We start from the raw sequence: 18,513 nt of genomic DNA, 5'->3' as shown, positions 1-18,513 counted from the left end.
TTGATAATGCGGACTTATAAACTCGCTGAAAGTACATTTTTCCCCTAAGTATCTATTGAATTTGTATGCTAACAATATCCAGCGATTCATTTCCAGCGTAGTGTCACTTTCGTTATGCAGTTTGTGATTGAAATGACTGTTTGGGAACAACATGGACAGTTTTATTTGTCTTGCTAAGGCTGATTTAGCATCCTAAGTACACATCATTATATCATATTTTCACAGTTGCATAATGTGGCAAAATTACAGCTTGATAGCTTGTCATTTCGACTATCTCATTTCATGAAAACATCTTTCGAACAAAATGGCTTAATTTTATGTGTCTTTATTTGTATTTTTGTATCCTAAATAGACAATTAAATCAGATTTTTACTTAATTAGGCTAAACTTACTTCTTGATTGGAAATGCAGCAAAATTACAGCTTGATCGTTTGTCATTTCGACTGTCTAATTTTATGAAACGCTTTCGAACAAAATGACTGAATTTTGTCTTTATTTGTGTTTTTGTATCCTAAATACACAAGTCATATTTTTACATAATTAGGCTTAAAAATACTAAATTACTATTAATATAAAGCAACATTACGTAGATTTTTCTTGTTTTTCTTCACATATTTCTATCTCTTATTTTCAATTGTTGCATAATTTGGCGAAATTACAGCTTGATAACTTGTCCTTTCAAAATGGCTGAATTTTATATGTCTTTATTTGCATTTTTGCATCCTAAATACACAATTAAATCACATTTTTACATATTTTGGCTAAAATGACATCCTGATTGGAAATGGCACGCAATAAAAAGCAACATTACTCATATTTTTTTTCTCATTTTTCTTCACATATTTCTTCCTATCTCACTTTATAAAACGCTTTCAAACAAAATGGCTCAATATGTTTTTGTCTTTATTTGCATTTTTGTATCCTAAAATACACAATTAAATCACATTTTTACACAATTTGGCTAAAATCACATCTTGACTGGAAATGGCACGCAATAACAAAAGCAAAATTACATATATTTTTCATGTTTTTCTTCATGTATTTCATCACTTATTTTCAGGTTTAGCATAAATTAGCAAAATTACAGTTTGTCATTTCGACTATTGTGCTTTTGAAGTAAATTGATACATTTTGTTTCTTTATTTGCATATTTGTACTTGTCCTCAAAATGGCTGAATTTTATTATACACAATTAAATCACATTTTTACATATTTTGCCTAAAATCACGTCTTGATTGGAAATGGCACGCAATAAAAAGCAATATGTTTATTTTTCTCGTTTTCTTTACGTATTTCCATCTCTTATTTTCAATTTTTGCATAATTTAGCTGAATTACAGCTTGATATCTCATTTTATGAAACACTTTTAAAGAATGGCAGAATTTTGTTTGTCTTTATTTGCGTTTTTGTATTAAGCCAAAATGACCTCTTAAAGGAGAACTCCACGTCCAGAACAACAACACCCGCTTGTCATCCAAGATGTTCATGTCTTTCTGTCTTCAGTTGTGAAGAAATTGTGGTTTTTGAGGAAAAAATTTCAGGATTTTTCTCCATATAATGGACTTCATTGGTGCCCCGATTTTGAACTTCCAAAATGTAGTTTAAATGCAACTTCAAAGGGCTCTAAACGATCCCAGCCGAGGAAGAAGGGTCTGTTTTACCGACTCAGACCTTTGAGTCTCGTTCAGCAAAATGAACGAATCTTTTTTTCGAGTCATTTCGTTAATTTTAGCAAAATGTAATTAAAATGTTACGTGTTACTTCCCCAACACATCTACTGCTTACACAAACATTGACCACACTACAAACAAGACAAAACTGTAATGCTATAAGAAACAGAAAAGATTCATTCATTGTTTACCTGGGTCTTTAGTCTATGATTCGCTCACCTCGCCTCTTATCTGACAAGTTTTTGGGTTTGAGTCATTCGTTCTTCACGTGACAGCACCATAAGATGAACGAATGACTCGAAAAACCCGAAGACTCAAAACGGGTGAACTAATTCCAGTACAGAACCTAATAGGATGTTGTGCGTGCGTGACTGAACAAATCACTCCCCGAGACGACTCGTTCTTCCCGAGTCACATTAAAGATTCATTCAAAATGAACAAATCGTTCAAGAATGAACCATCACTAATTCATAGCGTCGTGAACACACATCCCAGAACCTGTGCTACACAAGCTTTTGTGCTTAAAAAGTATACAAATTTTTATTTTTTGAAAAAATGACCGATCCTTTCACTAGATAAGACCCTTCTTCTTCGACTGGGATCATTTAGAGCCTTTTGAAGCTGCATTTAAACTACATTTTAGAAGTTCAAAATCAGGGCACCAATGAACTCCGTTATATGAAGAAAAATCCTGAAATGCTTTTCTCAAAAACTATAATTTCTTTACGACTGAAGACAGAAAGACATCAACATCTTGGATGACAAGGGGGTGAGTTGTGAATTGTTGTTCTGGAAGTGGACTTCTCCTTTAATTGGAAATGGCATGCAATAAATGCAACATTACTTATATTTTTCTCGTTTTTCTTCACATATTATTTTCAGCTTTTGCATAATTTGGTGAAATTACATCTTGACAGCTTGTCCTTTCGACTATCTCATTTTATGAAATGCTTTCGAACAAAATGGCCAAATTTGATTTGATTTTATTTGCATTTTTCTATCCTAAATACACAATTAAATTACATTTTTACACAATTTGGCTAAATTTACTTATGATTGTAAATGGCATGCAATAAAAAGCAACATTACGTATATTTTTCTCATTTGTCTTCACATATTATTTTCAGCTTTTGCATAATTTGGTGAAATTACATCTTAATAGCTTGTTGTTTCTCATTTTATGAAACACTTTTGAACAAAATGGCCAAATTTTATTTGTTTTTATTTGTTTTTATTAGCATTTTTCTATCCATAAATACATAATTAAATCACATTTTTACATAATTTGGCTAAACTTACTTCTTGATTGGACATGGCACGCAATAAATGCAACATTACGTACGTTTTTCTTCTTTTTTTCTACATTTTTCCAACTCTTATTTCATTTCAGGCTGTTCTGACGTTGATGTTTCATTGGCGAACAAACCAGTAACTGTATTGGTGGCAAAATGGTTGATTATTGTGGAAATGACGTCACAACTGAGCGACATATTGCGTAAAACATTACATAAATCATTTAGCAAACAAAATAAACTTTTGGTGCACAGAAGTGTGCATTATGAAACAAACTCCCGTATGATATGAGATCGTCCGGTTTTCCCGTCTCTCTCCGGACATGAGCGATGAGGCGTTTGGCCGTAAACAGGTGTGGAGCGACTGATTTATCGTAATTAATCCGATGTGTCCGTTCCTCCGGCTGCGGTGCATCTGCGGCCGAGAGCTGTTCCCAATGTCACCGTGTCGGCCAAGGGCGATGAGATTACTCTGATTAAAAAACTCACAATAATTAATTTTTTTTAGGGATTCCAGCTTTTGAGAGCGCGGTAATGAGGCGGATCATTAGGATGCGCGTCTGGGGTCGCGGCGTGCTTAAGATCTGCTCATTTGGACTGGAGTTATAGAGCTACAGCTGTCCGATACAACCGTCCAGATCAACAACAACAAGAACTGGCAGGCTGCGGCATAATTATTATTTTGCAGTTATGGAAAAGCTGGCTGTTTTTAATGGAGAGCAGCGGTACTTATCTGGCCAAAGCAGGCCGCTAATAAAACTCAAGTCGGGGTGGAGAGATTTATTCACGGAGGAAACGAGACCACTCGAAATGAAGGAGTGAATCTGTCAAGTGTTTCACTGTTTGTACATGCTAGAGATCATCAGAACATGGCCAGGTCATTTTTCGCAAATTTTAAGTAATTTAAATTATACGTTTCTTATATAATATTAATATTAGTATTAATGTTATATATTGATTGTCATCGTTTCTGTTTTATATTGTGTAATACGTTACATTAATATATTTAAAAATTATAATATATATTTTAACAAAATTAATTAATTTATTTTTTGTATTTAAAATAATAATAATAATAAATATTATAATAAATAATAATTTTATACATGAATTAAATTGTTGTGCTATATATTAATTGTAATAATTGTATTTTTTTAAATAATGTGTTATTAAGAAATTGTTTATATATATATATATATATATATATATATATAACAAATATTATATATTTTTATTTTATTAGTTACTGTCTAATTTGACCTAATAATAATAATGTAATAAATGTGTTATACATTTATTAATTCATTGTATTATTTAATATGCATAAATATATTAATATATTACATTACTATTATATAGCATAAACATCAAAATTAATTAATAAATATTTATTTAGTTACTTGTTACATTTGCCTAATAGTAATAGTAACATATATGAATTTTATTAATGTATTATTTTAATAATTGAATTATTTCTAATAATTCTATATATTTAATACTGATAAGTTTTATTTACATTTTAATATGTATTATTAATATTATAAATCATTAATGTATTTTAATATTTAGTATGTATTTTAACAAAATTGATGTTTTTTAGTTATTTAAATTTTTTATTTTTTAGTTAAAATATTTTTTATTTTATGTGTGAATTATATTAATGCGTTATATATTAATTGCAATAGTTGTAATATTTAACAATAAAATATTATGAAGAAATTGTTTAGTATATTTTATTTAAAACTATTCAATAAGATTATGTAAAATTATTTAAAATTGTTAAATATTTTATTAAAAAATAATAAAAAAGTTAGTAATTAATTGTAATACTTAATATGAAGTAATAATAAATATTAATAAGTTAATACATTATTTAATTTTAATATATTACGTGACTATCTTACATTAACTGTAATGCGTTATATATAAATTGTAATAGTTGATATATTTAATAATAAAATATTATGAAGGCGTTGTTTAGTATATTTTATTTAAAACTATTAAATAAGATTAAATGATTAAAATGATTCTAAATGATTAAATATTTGATTAAAAAAATAAAAAAGTAATTCATTTTAAGAATTTTGATACTTAAAATGAATATATTATTTAATTTTAATATATTATGTAAATATTGTATTATATAGTATTATAGTATTATATATTATAGTATTTTTATTATATAAACAATATTAATGTCATATTGTAATTATTGTAAATGTAATATGTACATATTATTTATTAATCATATGTAATATTAAATATGTATTGTTAATATTATATTAAATTAATATGTTTAAATATTTAGTATTTATTTTAACAAAGTTAATTCATTTAAATATTTATTTATTTAGTTATTTTGACTTCTCAGTTTGTAAAAATAGACACAAATGATTGAATGTAAAAGTAGAGCTGAGGTTGTTTGAGAAATGTTTGAGTTCATATCAAGATCTTTAAAGTTTTTGGTGCCTTGGTTGAATTTGATCAGTTTGTAATCTGGCTGTGTTTCATGGAGAAACATGAAGTTTCTCAGACGTCCTCATTCATGTCGTTTCTGTACACAAGGAGCAGTTTTTGAGATTTTTCCCCTGTTCTTTCAGCAGGAGCTCCAGTGTCCGGATGACAGTGTCAGGCAAACGTTCCCAGGAGTGCCGATGAAAACACACGAGGCATAAGTTCGGCCTGACTTTGGCGCGCGGATCTATTTATCCGGTAACTGAATCAATTTGCTCTTCATTGTGCTGTGACCTCTGGGGCTTCGGCTCGATGCGGTCGCCGCAACACTCCCAATGTCACCCGCGCCGCTGCTGCACATCTGCTTTCACAAACACCCGAGCCGTAATTCAGTCGCTCGCACGTGTGAACGCTACACTGCTGGAAACACACCGGCACAATTACACACACAGACTCATGTCAGGATTTTACTTCATAATGCATAATAATAATATAAGAACAAAATAATCAGTAATAAAAGAAGTCTTGTCTAGACAAAACTTAAATTAAATTGACAAAATATAAGTTTAAAAAAATACTACAATTACATACTTTTTTAACAATTACATTTTTTTAAACAAAACATTTATTTTTACATTTTTATACAAATATTTATTAAACAATTTTAGAGCTTAATTATTAAATAATTATTACATGTATTTTTAATAAAGTGTTAATATACTGATAATATATTGATTTTTCTTGTATTAGCTTACAATCACTTATAAAAAAATAAAATATTTCACTGTGTATTATGAATACATTTAAAATGCATTATTATTGCTGTTATTAACTTACATTATTAATTTATTTAAAAATCAAAATAGTTACAATCTAGCTTAGTTTAGCTTCCAGTCATTTATAAAAAAAATGTGAATTGGTTCATAATTGATCAATTGATTTCATTATGAAAATGAAAAATAATTGACCTAATAATAATAATAATAATAATAGTACGTATATTAATATTAATGTTACATATTATTTATACATTATATTAATATTATGTTTTATTAATATATTTAAAATTTAAAATATATAGCATTTTAACAAAATTTCTTAATATTTTTATTTTATTTATTTATTTATTTAGTGGTTAAATTTACCTGTTCATTTACTGTGCAAGACTTATTAGTTCAGCTTCAGTGTGTTTTCTGAATAATTTAAAAACATTTTTGTTATTAATAGTAATAATAATTTACTAAAAAATAAAATGTTTACAATCTAGCTGACAATAATTTATAAATAATAATAATAATAAATGTATTATTGTATTTATGTATTTATTATAATAATAATAATAATAAATGTATTATTATTACATATATGTATATTAATGTCACATATTATGCATATATTACATTAATATGATATTTTATTAATATATTTAATTATTTTGTATTTTAAATAAATACAAATATTTTATTTTGTTTTGTTGTTAAATTTACACTTTTTATTTCAGCTTCAGTGTGTTTAATAAATAACTTAAATGCATTATTATTATTATTATTATTATTATTATTATTATTATTATTATTATTAAGTTACTAAAAAAATGAAACATTTACAATCTAAACATTTACGAAACAAAATATTAATTAGTTACTGGTAAAATTGACCTAATAATAATAATAATAATAATAAATAATAATAATTACATATATTAATATTAATGTTCCATATAATGTATGTATATTATTTATATATTTTTTATTTTATTTTATTTTATTTTATTTTATTTTATTTTATTTTATTTTATTTTATTTTATTTTATTTTGTTGTTAAATTGACCTGTGCATGTGGAGTGCAAGAGTTTTTAGTTCAGCTTCAGTGTGTTTTATGAATAATTTAAATGCATTATTATTATTATTATTATTATTATTATTAAGTTACTAAAAAAATGAAACATTTACAATCTAGCTTATGAAACAAAAGATTATTTAGTTAGTGGTAAAATTGACCGAATAATAATAATAATAATAATAATAATAATTACATATATTAATAGTAATAATTACATATATTAATATTAATGTTCCATATTATGTATGTATGTATATTATTTTTATATATTTTTATTAATATATTTCATTATTTAGTATTTTAACAAAATTAATTTTTATTATTTTATTTTATTTTATTTTATTTTATTTTACTTTATTTTATTTGTGGTTAAATTGACCTGTGCATGTGGAGTGCAAGTCTTTTCAGTTCAGCTTCAGTATGTTTTATGAATAATTAAAATAAGTACAATTATTATTAGCAGCAGCAGCTTTATTATCTTAATGATACTTTTATTACCTCACAATCATGTATTAAAGCATTACAAGTTTCGGTGTTAACACTACATTACATACAGACTTCAAATGAAGTGCTGCTGAATGCATTATTTGAATCAAGAATAAAACGAGTGCGGGACGTCACGCGTGTGCTCCTGAAAGCGTGCGCCGCGTTCTTCCTGCGCTCCGATGAAGCCTTTTGCACACTGGTTTTCATCACGCTTCCACCCTCTCCCGATTTACCCTGCACCATGATGCTCGGCCATCTGTCGCCGCGGTGACCGTTTCCCCTGCCAGTGTGTTAGAGGGGCCCCGAGAAAACCGGCTACATTTAGACTCTTATTAGTGCGCGCTCAAGTGCGCGACCCGCCCGGATCGCTCGCGAGCGCTACGATACATCACGGCCCCTCGTACGCCCCGCCGTCCTCTCTTCACACGGAGGCTAATGTACTGTCACGTCCCCCGGCGGGCTAGCGCTAGCGTTAGCTCACAGCTATGCTATATTCGGCCTGATTAATGAAGCATCTGACGGAGGGAGCGTCTGCTGCGAGGGAGCGGTAGCGCGACAGCGTGTGTGCGCCGAATAAATGTCGTACATTAAACAAATTCCCAGCGCGGGCACTGGCTCGTTTTGGCAGCTGAAGCTGAGAGGGCGCCGTGCGGCCCACCCTCCCTGCCCCGGGGCCTTGTGGGACCTCTCGCGGCACTCAGCGGTTATGATTGGGTAGTCTCGAATTAAAGCGTCCCGTCAGGACAAGGAATCATGTCCGCCCGCTGGCTGGCTGGCTGGCTGGTTGTCGTGGAAACCGGGTCCCGGAGGAGGCTGAGGCTCGTCGACGGGCAGGGAGAGAGAGAGAGGGATGAGCTGGGAGATAAAGGACAAAAACTCAACAGAGCTTGTTTCTGTCAGCGCAAGACAAGTGTGAAAATGATGCATTAGCGATAAATTAACGAAAGAAGAAAGTCGTTAGACGTTTTCAAAGCGAGGATGCTTGGGTTTGTGTACTTTTGCGTTCTGAAATGTGTCTGAAATCCATAATACAATTCAGTTGTGCATTGCTGCACGCAACAGGATCTCAAATTCCGTTACTGTGGCATTAGCGATTCATTTACGAAAATCGAAATTCGTAGAACATTTTAAAAGTAGGAAAGCTTGATTTTGTATGTTTACGTGTTCTAAAATGAGTCTGCAATTCATTGTATGACACAAATATGTATTGCATCGCAACAGGGTCTCGACATTTCGTTAACTTTTGCGTTAGCAATAAATTCACAAAAATAGAAATTCGTTGAACATTTGAGTTTGCGAAAATAGATATTCATGGAATATTTTGAAAGTTGGAATGGTTGATTTTGTATGTTTACGTGTTCTAAATGGAGTCTGCAGTTCATCGTACAACACAAATATGCATTGCATCGTAACAGGTTCTCGAAGTTTCGTTACTGTTGCGTTGGCGATTAATTTGCGAAAATAGAAATTCGTTGAACATTTTAAAAGTAGGAAAGCTTGATTTTGTATGTTTACATGTTCTAAATGGAGTCTGCAGTTCATTGTATGACACAAATATGTATTGCATCGCAACAGGGTTTCCGAAGGGTCTCGAAGTTTCATTATGGTTGTGTTAGCGATTAATTTGCGAAAATAGAAATTCGTTGAACATTTTAAAAGTAGGAAAGCTTGATTTTGTATGTTTACGTGTTCTAAATTGAGTCTACTGTTCATTGTATGACACAAATATGCATTGCATCGCAACAGGGTCTCGAAGTTTCGTTACTGTTGCGTTAGCAATTAATTCGCGAAAATAGAAATTTGTTGAATATTTAAAAAGTAGGAATGCTTGATTTTGTGTGTTTGTGTTCTAAAATGAGTTTACTGTTCATTGTATGACGCAAATATGCATTTTATCGCAATAGGGTTTTCGAAGGGTCTCGAAGTTTTGTTGCTTTTTGTTGCTTTAGTGATTAATTCGCGAAAACAGAAATTCGTTAAATATTTTAAAAGTAGTAATGGTTGATTTTGTGTGTTTATGTGTTCTAAATTGATTCTGCAGTTCATTGTATGACACAAATATGTATTACATCGCAATATGGTTTTCAAAGGGAGAAATTCAAGAGAAATTCATTGAACATTTTAAAAGTGAGGACGCTTGATTTTGTGTTTATGCGTTCTAAAATGAGTCTGCAATTCATTGTACGACACATATGCATTGCATTGCAACTGGGTCTCAAAGTTTCGTTACCGTTGCATTAGCAATTCATTTTGTTATTGTTGTGTTTGCGATAAACTAGTGAAAATGATGTTTCGTTGAGCATTTTAAAATTTATACTACTGTTTTTGCATTTTAAAATGAGGCTGCAATTCATAATACGACAGTAGTATGCACTGTAGAGCAACAATCTCAAAATTTCGTTACTGCTGTGTTTGCGATAAAATAGTGAAAACAGCGTTTCGTTGAAAATTTCAAAACGTTGGATGCTTGATTTTCTGTTGCATTCTAAAATGAGTCTGCATAATACAACACAACAATTATGCATTGCATGGTGACTGCATCTCAAACTTTCGTTATTGTTGTGTTTGCGATAAGCTACCGAAAGTAACGCTTCGTTGAGCACTTTAAAATTTAAACTAGTGTATTCACATTTTAAAATGAGGCTGCAATTCATAATACGACACAACTATGTACTGTAGAGCAACAATCTCAACATTTCTTTACTGTTGCGTTTGCGATAAAATAGCGAAAGTAGCATTTCATTGAGCATTTTAAAACTTAAGTGTTTTTGCTTTTTTTTTTAAGTAGTCTGAATTATACGACACAAGTATGCACTGTAACGAGTTTGCATAATACAACACAACAATTATGAATTGCATGGTAACAGCATCTCAAAGTTTAGTAATTGTTGTGTTTGCGATAAAATAATGAAAATGGCGTTTCATTGAAAATTTCAAAACGTTAGATGCTTGATTCTGTGTTGCATTCTAAAACGAGTTTGCATAATACAAAACAACAATTATGAATTGCATGGTAACAGCACCTCAAAGTTTCGGAATTGTTGTAAAATAACGAAAGTGGCATTTCGTTGAGCATTTAAAAAACTTAAATGAGCGTTTTTGCATTTTAAAATTAGTCTGCAATTCATCCAGACAACTGTAGCGCAACATGAGCTTAGAGTCCTGATAGCTTTGTGTTTGCGATGAACTAGCGAAAATTTTTCATTTAACATTTTAAGGACGTTTGATTTGGTGTCTGGAGTACAACTGGAGCTCGAAGTCCTGTTGATGTTGTGTCAGTGATGACCTAGTGATATTTTGGTGTGCCATTCAGGTCAAAAGTGACCCTCTTGTTTTTACCATTAATGCCCTCAGTACACACGTGATCAAAACAGAAAATCCATCTGGAAACGGTGCGAGGCAGCGCATCGATCGGCTCTTGTGTGGACTAGCGGACGGTCACTCTCGCATCTTCAGAAAGCTGCAGTCTTCGCTGTGAACTCAGGAGGGAGCGGTTCATTTGTCAGTCCTTTTCATTAGATTTTCTCTTTCTTTCTCCTCTTTGCCTAAGGTTCAACCGAGGCAGCCAAAGAAAACGCCACTAAAAACAGACGAAGAATGAAGCAGAAGGAAAATTAAAAACAGCAGAGAGGTAAAAACCTTCATGGGATCAAACACTAACTAACCCTGTTAAATTTCAGCTCTGTGTGAAGAAAAATAACACATTTTTAGTTTTGATTTATGACTTTGTTCAATCCATCGGTTCTGACCTCATTATTTCCACAACAACCAACAATTTTGTGCATCCTAAATACTGAATACTTATTTTGTTTTGCAGATTTTTTGCATAAATGTCCTATAAAGCCATATAAAGATAAATGTAAACGTATTTATTATTAACTACAATTAAAACCATCAATAGTTACTTTAAATAAATGCAATTTTAACTGAAATAAAATGGAAAAAAGTTAGTTGCCCAATTTCATTTAGTTTAACTTATTTATTTACTCTTTTACCATTTATATTTACTATTATAACTATTTTAACTATTTTCTTAAAATGTAAATAATAATTACAATTAAATTAAATGAAAATATAGAAATAAAACAATTCAAAATATTGATAAAAAACTATGTAGATATACAAAACTAATAAAAATGTAATAAAATAGTAAAATGGAACAAAAATTTTAATCAAAGCAGAAAATATTTATATTAGATTTTAAGTAGTTACCTATATATATATATATATATATATATATAGTTTTTATTATTTATTATATATTAATTATAAATAATTAATTATATAATATATCAAATATATACATTTATTATAAATTAAATGTTTGTGTATTTGTGTGTGTTGGCAATTAGTGTAATTGCAATAAATTATTTAAAATATTTTAAATTTAACTAAATAAATATATTAAATATATTAATTAAAAGCATTATATATAAACATTAATTACAATTTAATATTTATGTTTATTTATATGTGTAATTGAAATTATATATGTTTATTTATTTAAAAATTTTTCTTTAAGTACACTAAAACACTAAAATATCAGACGTATAAATGTAATATAAATTACATCTTTGTATATTTGCAAATAGTGTATTTAATTTCATTTTTATAAATGATTTAAAATATTTTTAATGTAATTATATAAATATTAAATTGTAACTAAAACATATATAAACATTTTAATTACAATTAAATATTTGTTTATTTGTGTAATTGGATTTGTATGTGTGTTTATTATATATATATATATAATTATTGTAAATATTTATATTTATGTGTATAAATATGTATATTTAAATGTATTTTATAATTTTTATTTTATTTTATCATTTCATTTTAATATATTTGTTTTTATTATGTATTTATTTTATTTAATGACTATTAATATTATTTAGCTATATTATGTTAATATTAATATATATTTAACATTTTAGCATGTATTATTTTTTTTATTATTATTTAAATACTGATTTTTCTGTGTATTAAAAAATGTTTGTTTGTTTTTTTTCCTAGCATTTCACCTTAGCTGTCATTTATACTTAATAAAACATGTTTTTATCTAAGGTTTTTCAAAGAAACTGTGCAAAAGAAACTGCTTTTTCTCCTCAGATCACATCAGGCTCCGTCTGCTTATTCATACGATATAATGCACATTTCTGGACTCTCTTTGAGGCCACATTTCATCATGTCATTTTATTCAGAAAGCCGTCTCTGACACACATCAGAGGTGAAGTGCTTAATTTCAGTGTTATTTCCGAGTTGTTTCAGCTCTTCAGTGATCTGTTTTTAACAGCGCCACTCGACTGTGTCCTTGTTGTTTGCTCTCATTGACTGTGGAGTTTTTAGCCTTGAGTCTGCGGCGTATCACGGGCCAAACGGCGATTATTTCTTCTCTTCATTGAGTGGAGAGCGTAGCCTGGACTCCTGGTGTCCGAGGGCTGTTTTAGATGCGAAGGGCTGAATGTCGTACGTCGAGCCACGAAGAGCTCGTTTCAGCTTTATTACGCTGCACAGTCTCTCCGCGCCGCTAAACCGCATTTATCCAGACGTGTGAATCTGTACAGGTCGTTGAACACGAGAAACGCGTACACTTGGGTCTCGTTTCAGCAACACGTTGCTCTCCGTCGGCCGGATCGCAGTTAAACAAAGCTATTAATCTTTACGATGCTCACGCTTCAGATCCCTTCTGTCTGTCGCTTCGGCCTCGTCCTGCAACTTTAAACAAGGTTGCAGTAAATTAGCTTCATTCAATTAGCAAAGCTCTGATTATTGATGGCAGTACTTAAAGAAATGTCAATAAAGCGAGCATCCAGAGTTTTTGTCATTTTATTAAGTGTCTCATTAGATCTAGAATATGCCATAGTCGTTTTAGTTTGCTTGTTTGTTTTGTTGTTTTGTTTACCAACATTGTGATTATTAAAATGACCTTTTTATTAAATAAAAAACATAAGCACCTCGGTTCAAGCAATGAATTTGTTAAAAGTTGATTTGTGATTTTCACTTATTATAATATAATAATAATAATAATAATAATAATATATATTTTAAAATTATTGTTATTATTTTTATTACTTATTAAAAATATATTTTTATTCTGTAAAGCATTCCTTGATTTTTATTTTAAATTATTACTGTTTTTTTTTTCAAACTTACTGTACATCATATGCAATTTTAACTGAAAAAAATAAAATGGAAAAAAGTTAGTTACCCAATTTCATTTAGTGTAAAATGAAAAAATAAATTAATTAAATACTAAAATGTTTGTAAAAAAAAAAAATGTTTATAATTATTGCATTAAAAAAAAATAAAAAAAAAATAATAAACGTAATTAAAATGAAAAAAGAAAATATAGAAATATAGAAATAAAACAATTAACAATATTGATAAAACATATGTAGACATACAAAACTAATAAACGTAATAAAATAATAAAAATAAAAACTAATAGAATTAAATACAATGAAATAAATACAATAAAATAAAAAATAAAATGAAAATCAAACAAATAAAAATAATAACTAATTCAAATGATTACTACAAATGGTATAGACCTAAAAAAAAGTTTAAAAAAATTAAAATTAAACTAAAATTAAAATCAAAACAGAAAATACAAAAATAAAAACTAATTCCAAATAGTAAAAGCAACTATGCAAGACATAAAAACTACTAAAAAGTAAAATAATAAAAAGATAAATTAAATACAATGAAATAAACTAAAATGAAAACAGAACAAATAAAAATTAAATTTTTTCTTTTACAAAATCAAAATATTAATAAAAATAGTATAGACCTAAAAATTTAATAAAATAATTCAAATGAAAACAGAAAATACAAAAATATTTTTTTTCAGAATTAAAAATTATATTTTTAATATCTATTTTCTAATTCAAAATAGTAATAGAAACTATGCTAAAATAAAAACTACAAACTAATCTAATAGAATTAAATACAATAAAATAAAACTAAAATTAAACCAGAAAAAAAAAACTAATTTAAAATATTAATTCGAATGGTTTAAATGAATTAAAAATAATTAAAATGAAACGAAAATTAAAATAAAAATTACAATAAAAAATAAGTAATGGAAAATTTGCAGACATAAAAACTACTAAAAAAGTAATAAAATAATCAACATAAAACTAATAGAATTTAATACAATAAATACAATGAAATACTAAAATTAAAACAGAACAAATAAAAATAAATGAGTCAAAATATGAATAAAAATGATATAGACCTAAAAAATAATAAAACAAAAATAAAATAATAATATAAATATAAAATAAAAATAAATGTAAAATGCAAACAGAAAATATAAAATTTAACTAATTCAAAATAGTGATGAAACTATAACAGTTGATGTAATTTGATGGTGTTTGTGAACCAAAGCCGCATGTATATTCACATCTTCAGCTAATGGCTTTCAGACAGAGCGTCTGTCGTGTTTGTGACGAGGATCGTTTTTTATCCGTGTGATGTTTATAATCAGTCTTTCATGCCGTTATTGTCATGCACGCTCTCATATTTATGTGTTTGCTTGCATTCAAGGCCTCAATCATATCTCTCGCTTTCATGATGAAAAACAAGTGATGTATGCGACGTTCTGTCATCTGGAGAAAATCCACGTTCTCCGTTGGAGTGAAGGCCGGTGAGGTTGAGTTCTGTTCATATCCGGACTGAAGCGTGTCGCAGCTCTGATCCGGCTCTGAATGCCGTAGATCTGCGATGCCAGACTGCGTTAGAGTCGCTCGAGGGAACAATGCATTGTGGGCAAATCCTCTTGTGTCCCGGCCGTGGGAGCCGCCGACACACGGGCCTGTTTGCTTTGACCCACCATTGTGTAAACGCACGGGACTTCATTTGAGTTATGCACAACATTTTGTACCTCGAGGATTTTTTTTAGTGTACACCTTTATATCAAACACTAGCTATATCTTCTAGCCTCATGTGTATCTAAGAGAGAGAGTTAGTAGCTCAGTGTTTGTATGAGACAAATCTTGTGATATAGAGCGGTGTGTGCGTCAGGTTGGAGCAGATATGTGCTGATGAGTTCCTGGCGGTGGCAGGCGGTGTGTTTGCGCTGCAGTGCTGCGGTGTAGCGGCCCTCTGACCTGCTGGGTAAACAACCAGAGAGGCTCTGACTCCAAATAAGGCCAACACATCCACGGCACCGAGCAGCGGCAACCTGCCATCCTCCACACACACACACACACGTCTCCTGAGCTCCCCTTTCTTTCCGTTACTGTCTTTCTGAAGCCTGCCTGCCTGCTCTCCTCACACGGATTGTGAAATGAAAATCCTGCCATCATTTATTCAGCCTCACGCCGCTCCAAACCCAGGGAAATTTTTTGTTTTGTAAAGCACAAAATGAGATATTTAGCAGAATGTTCACGCTGCTCATTTCCAACAAATGTATATAGTGACTTGTATTAATGCAAATTGGTTTGTTAGGATAGGAGATACAAGATACAACTGTTCAAAAAATCAAAATATTGAGAAAATCACCTTTAAAGTTGTCCAAATGAAGTTCTTGGCAATGCATATTACTGATCAAAAATTAAGTTTTGATATATTTACGGTAGGATATTTACTAAGTATCTTCATGGAACATGATCTTTACTTAATATCCTAATGATTTTGGGCATAAAAGAAAAATCGATAATTTTGACCCATGCAATGTATTTTTGGCTATTGCTACAAATATACCCATACTACTGTTAAGATTTATATATGTAAATATAGAATTTTGGTATGTTATAACATTTTTTTCAAAGGTAACTCAATAACAGTTACATTTTTAACAATATTTCAGGTGTAATTTATAATATTTGTTGTATTTTGAATCCAGCTTTCTTTGCAAAAGGCAAAAAGTTGATCAATATGATGACATATTTTGGTTATGACTGTTATGGTAGTGACAATTTTATGGGTTAACGACCACAAAAACAAAGATGTCACTATCGAAACGCCACCAAATGTTTCTGTAGTGACAAATTTATAGGATAACACCTAAAAACAAAGATGTCGATGGTAGTGACAATTTTATGGAATAATATCTCCCCAAAAAAACAAAGATGTCACTACTGAAACTGTAGTTTCACCAAGTGTTCCGGTCATGACTGTTTGGGTAGTGACAATTTTATGGGAACACACCAAAAAAAGCAAAGATTTCCCTACCGAAACGCTACCACATATTTCGGTACTGACAATTTTACGGGATAACAACCAAAAAACAAAGATGTTTCTACCGAAACGCCACCAAATGTTTCAGTAGTGACAATTTTACAGGATAACACCCAAAAAACAAAGATGTCACTACTGAAACGTCACCAAACATTTCAGTCGTGACCGTTTTGGTAGTGACTATGTACAGAATAACACCCAAAAAAACAAGATGTCACTACCAAAATGCCACCAAATGTTTCGATCTTAACTGTTTTGTTTTGAGAGTTTCATGGGATAACACCCAAAAAACAAAGATGTCACTACTGAAATGCCACCAAAGGTTTTGGTCGTGACTGTTTTGGTAGTGACCATTTTATGGGATAACACCCAAAAAAACAAAGATATTTCTACCGAAACCCCACCAAATGTTTTGGCAGTGACAATTTTACGGGATAACCAAAAAACAAAGATGTTTCTACCGAAACGCCACCAAATGTTTTGGTAGTGACAATTTTACGGGATAACACCCGAAAAAACGAAGACATTTCTACTGAAACACCACCAAATGTTTCGGTAGTGACCATTTTATGGGATAACACCCAAAAAAACAAAGATATTGCTGCCGAAACACCACCAAATGTTTCAATAGTGACAATTTTACAGGATAACACCTAAAAAACAAAGATGTCACTACTGAAACGTCACCAAACATTTCATTCGTGACCGTTTTGGTAGTGACTATGTACAGAATAACACCCAAAAAAACAAGATGTCACTACCAAAATGCCACCAAATGTTTCGATCTTAACTGTTTTGTTTTGAGAGTTTCATGGGATAACACCCAAAAAACAAAGATGTCACTACTGAAATGCCACCAAAGGTTTTGGTCGTGACTGTTTCGGTAGTGACAATTTTATGGAGTAACACCCAAAAGACAAAGATGTCACTGCCGAAACTTCACCAAATGTCGTGTCGTGACGATTTTATGGGATAACACCCAAGAAAACAAAGATGGCACTATAACGAAACTCCAAATATTTTGTTGTGACAATTTTATAGGATACCACCCAACAAACAAAGATGGCACTTCACCAAATGTCTCAGTAGTGAGCATTTTAGATACTTTTGAACCCAGCTCAAAGATGCTAATCAGTACATGGTTACCTAGCACAGTTCTGAACATACGCATATAAAAACCAAATATTATGGAATAACTCAAAAAAGTGTGCTTAATTGTTCAGTAGTGACATTCCTTTAATTTACACACAGTTTTTACAGACTTTTGAACACATTTACCTCAAAATGATGGGGCCTATCTTCTCACGCCTTGTGGGTATGAGAGAGAGAGACACAAGAATATTTCCTGACCATAAATGTAGGGGTGTAGTTATAATCAGTCTCAGCCAATGGACTAAAACATACACTGTTTTGGTAGTGATGTGAAAAATACGGGACACTTTGGTTTTACATAAAGTTTTATAATGTACATAGAAAATATAAAATAATTCTTTTAAACTTCATTTTTTTTAAAGAATCAACAAGATACTTTTAAAAACAACAGTGGAAACAGGAGTTGACATTTAGGAGTTATGGTTCCAGCC

At 30.3% G+C, this 18,513-nt stretch overlaps 1 protein-coding gene across 1 annotated transcript in view; it reads left to right on the top strand.

Moving 5' to 3' along the window:
- Positions 1 to 18,513, top strand: part of ptprsa (protein tyrosine phosphatase receptor type Sa) — a 246,800-nt gene that overhangs the window by 57,012 nt on the left and 171,275 nt on the right. Inside the window, exons 2-3 of the mRNA XM_051094491.1 lie at positions 5,563 to 5,674; positions 11,295 to 11,375. The gene's annotated coding sequence lies outside the window, so the exon portion shown is untranslated. The remainder of the gene's footprint in view (positions 1 to 5,562; positions 5,675 to 11,294; positions 11,376 to 18,513) is intronic.

This window comes from Labeo rohita, chromosome 22 (assembly GCF_022985175.1).
Source record: "Labeo rohita strain BAU-BD-2019 chromosome 22, IGBB_LRoh.1.0, whole genome shotgun sequence".
Lineage (NCBI taxonomy): Eukaryota > Metazoa > Chordata > Actinopteri > Cypriniformes > Cyprinidae > Labeo > Labeo rohita.
This window is presented reverse-complemented; position numbering and strand designations above follow the sequence as displayed.